The sequence below is a fragment of the Felis catus genome, chromosome B1, assembly GCF_018350175.1.
Source record: "Felis catus isolate Fca126 chromosome B1, F.catus_Fca126_mat1.0, whole genome shotgun sequence".
Classification (NCBI taxonomy): domain Eukaryota; kingdom Metazoa; phylum Chordata; class Mammalia; order Carnivora; family Felidae; genus Felis; species Felis catus.
This window is the reverse complement of record NC_058371.1, coordinates 53,324,284-53,328,511: the sequence shown is the minus strand read 5'-3', so window position 1 is coordinate 53,328,511 and position 4,228 is coordinate 53,324,284.

Genomic DNA, 4,228 nt, shown 5'->3' with positions numbered 1-4,228 from the left:
TTGTGTCACTTTCTTAATTCCTCAATTATTGTCAAACATTTCTAATCTAAGACTAATTTAGGCTCTGCCTTGGGTTAAAATATTGGCAGTTATTTGTTTTCACGAGTAACATTCATGTGGATTCTGATTTTTAAGAAGTGGTACTTTTCTTCAGAGATTTCTTTGGGGTAGTAGATGATCTTTTATTTTTCAAGTGGCAAATGAATGTCAATTTCAATTTTTTATATTGTTTGCTTATATATTTCTTTAGGATTTAGATATTTACTGATATTTGAGACGACATATCATAGAAGTCATTAGTCTCTTGATATTTCAATCACAGATAGAGCATTTATGTTTGTATTGTCTTGCAGGAATGTGTGATTTTTATTTTTTAACCCAAATCACTGGCTTTTCACACAAACAAAATGTTTATCCTTTTCTATCTCTATTCATATGGGCCACGTAGTTAACAACACCAATGAAAAGGAATCTCTACATGAGATGATGTTTATATAAAATGGCTTACAGTGAACTTTTGAATCTAATATAGTGACGTACTTGAGTAGCAGTTTGGAGTAAAAAGAAAACAAAATCTCAGAGTGATCAGCTTTTTTTTCTTTTTCTATTCTTTTGGTTAGCATGTAAAACAAATAGAACATAGCATTATTACCTTTTCAAGACCCTTCAAATAAAACTAAAGATGGCAGAAAAAGGAAAAATATTTCTTCAAAGAAAACAGTTATTGATTGTTGTATAAGATATTACTCCAAATCTAGTGGTTTAAAACAACACAAATTTGAGAACTTATTATCTTAGAATTTTAGTGAATCAGGCAGCTGGGTATAGTATAACTAAGTCTTCTACTCAGGGTCTCACAAGGGACAATCAAGTTGTTGGTCAAACTGTGTTTTCATCTGGCAGTCAGCTGAGAATAAACCCACTTCCAAGTTCGTTCACATTGCCAGCATGATTTATATACTGCAGCTATATGTATAAAGGTCCTGATTTATTACTGTCAGCTGGGTGTCTCCACTTTTCTGAAAATAACATCCTACTAGATTCTCAAGAAAATCCTCAGAACGTTCATGTTTTACCAGTGATGCTCCTCTGAAAGACCCAGTGATGTTAGCTATATTGTTGTTTAATCCGCTCATTAATCAGCATTCTTAAATAAAAGCCAATAGTTCTGTTTCAACTTTAAACCTTGAAGCTTATGACTGTATGCTGAAGAATTGATAAAAATGGTCTGTTTGGGGAGTATCAACAGGTTTTTTTTAATGTTTATTTATTTTAGAGAGAGAAAGAACGTGAGCAGTGGAGGGACAGAGGGACAGAGAGACAGAGAGAGAATCCCAAGCAGGCTATTTGAATATATACCCTGAGAGGAGTTGCTAAACTATATGGTAGATTTATTTTTAACGTCTTGAGGAATCTTTATACTCTTTTCCATAGTAGCTTCACCAATGTACATTCCCATCAACAGTGAACTAAGGTTCTTTTTTCCCACAAACTGAACAACACCTGCTATTTCTTTTTTTTTTTTATAATAGTGACACTGACAGGTGTGGGATATCTCACTGTTTTGACTTGCATTCCCCTGATGATTTGGGATGTTGATCATCTTTTTCTGTGTCTGTTAGTCATTTGTATATGCTCTTTTGATAAATGTCTAGTTGAGGTAGAAGAGGGAAAAAATGGTGGCGTAGGAGGACGCTGGGCTCACCGCGTCCTGATCACTTAGATTACACCTCCACCTGCCTAAATAACCCAGAAAATCACCAGAGGACTAGCAGAACAGAGTCTCTGGAGCCAAGCGCAGACGAGAGGCCCACGGAAGAGGGTAGGAAGGGCGGAGAGGTGGTGCGCGCTCCACGGACTGGCGGGAGGGAGCCGGGGCGGAGGGGCGGCCCGCTGGCCAAGCAGGGGCCCCGAGTCTGGCTGGCAAAAGCGGAGGGGCCAGACGGAGTGTGTTCCAACAGCAAGAGGGACTTGACATCTGGAAGGTTATAAGCTAACAGCTCTGCTAGGAGAATGGGAGGGCTGGAAGACAATGGGAGAGAGAGTTGCTGAGCCCCAGACGACAGAGCTCAGCTTGGCGGGGAACAAAGGGGCTCGCCAGCGCCATCTCCCTTGTCCATCCCCCAGCCAAAATCCCAAAGGGAACCAGTTCCTTCCAGGGAACTTGCTTGCACCACGCAAACACCTAACGCTGTGCTTCTGCAGATCCATCCCTCCAGTGGGTCTGACTCCCTCCTGGTGCACAGGGCCCCTCCTGAAGCGAATCTCTGAAGGAAAAGCTAACTGAGCCTGCCCCTCCTGCCCCTGTGCACCTTGCCTATACACTCCAGCTAATACGCCAGATCCCCAGCACCACAAGGCTGGCAGTGTGCAAGCAGCCCAGACGGGCCACGCCTCCCCACAGTGAATCCCACCCCTAGGAGAGGGGAAGAGAAGGCACACACCAGTCTGACTGTGGCCCCAGTGGTGGGCTGGGGGCAGACATCAGGTCTGACTACGACCCCGCCCACCAACGCAAGTTATTCAAGACAGCACAGGAGAAGTGCCCTGCAGTCCCGCACCACTCCAGGGACTATCCAAAATGACCAAAGGGAAGAATTCTTCTCAAAAAAATCTCCAGGAAATAACGACAGCTAAGGAACTGATCAAAAACGATTTAAACAATATAACAGAAAGTGAATTTAGAATAATAGTCATAAAATTAATCGCTGGGCTTGAAAACAGTATAAAGGACAGCAGAGAATTTCTTGCTACAGACATCAAGGGACTCAGGAACAGCCAGAAGGAACTAAAAAATTCTATCAATGAGCTGCAAAATAAAATGGAGACAACCACGGCTCAGATTGAAGAGGCAGAGGAGAGAATAGGGGAACTAGAAGATAAAATTATGGCAAAGAGGAAGTTGAGAAAAAGAGAGATAAAAAAATCCGGGAGTATGACAGGAAAATTAGAGAACTAAGTGATGCACTGAAGAGAAATAATCTACACATAATTGGTATTCCAGAGGAGGAAGAGAGAGGGAAAGGTGCTGAAGGTGTACTTGAAGAAATAATAGCTGAGAACTTCCCTGAACTGGGGAAGTAAAAAGGCATTGAAATCCAAGAGGCACAGAGAACTCCCTTCAGATGTAACTTGAATCGATCTGCACGACATATCATAGTGAAACTGACAACATACAAGGATAAAGAGAAAATTCTGAAAGCAGCTAGGGATAAACGTGCTCTAACATATAAAGGGAGACCGATAAGACTCGTGACAGATCTCTCTACTGAAACTTGGTGGGCCAGAAAGGAATGGCAGAAATCTTCAATGTGATGAACAGAAAAAAATATGCAGCCGAGCATCCTTTATCCAGCAAGTCTGTCATTTAGAATAGAAGGAGAGATAAAGGTCTTCCCAAACAAACAAAAACTGAAGGAATTCGTCACCACTAAACCAGCCTTACAAGAGATCCTAAGGGGGATCCTGTGAGACAAAGTACCAGAGACATCGCTACAAGCATGAAACCTATAGATATCACAATGACTCTAAACCCATATCTTTCTATAATAACACTGAATGTAAATGGACTAAATGCGCCAACCAAAAGACACAGGGTATCAGAATGGATAAAAAAAAACAAGACCCATCTATTTGCTGTCTACAAGAGACTCATTTTAGACCTGAGGACACCTTCAGATTGAAAGTGAGAGGATGGAGAACTATTTATCATGCTACTGGAAGTAAAAAAAAGCTGGAGTAGCCATACTTTATCAGACAAACTAGACTTTAAATTAGAGGCTGTAACAAGAGATGAAGAATGGCATTTTATAATCATTACAGGGTCTATCCATCAAGAAGAGCTAACAATTATACATGACTATGTGCCGAATACAGGAGCCCCCAAATATATAAAACAATTACTCACAAACATAAGCAACCTTATTGATAAGAATGTGGTAATTGCAGGGGACTTTAACACTCCATTTACAGAAATGGATAGCTCATCTAGAGACACAGTCAATAAAGAAACAAGGGCCCTGAATGAGACATTGGATCAGATGGACTTGACAGATATGTTTAGAACTCTGCATCCCAAAGCAACAGAATATACTTTCTTCTCGAGTGCACATGGAACATTCTCCAAGATAGATCACATACTGGGTCACAAAACAGCCCTTCATAAGTATTCAAGAATTGAGATCATACCATGCATACTTTCAGACCACAATGCTATGAACCTTGAAAT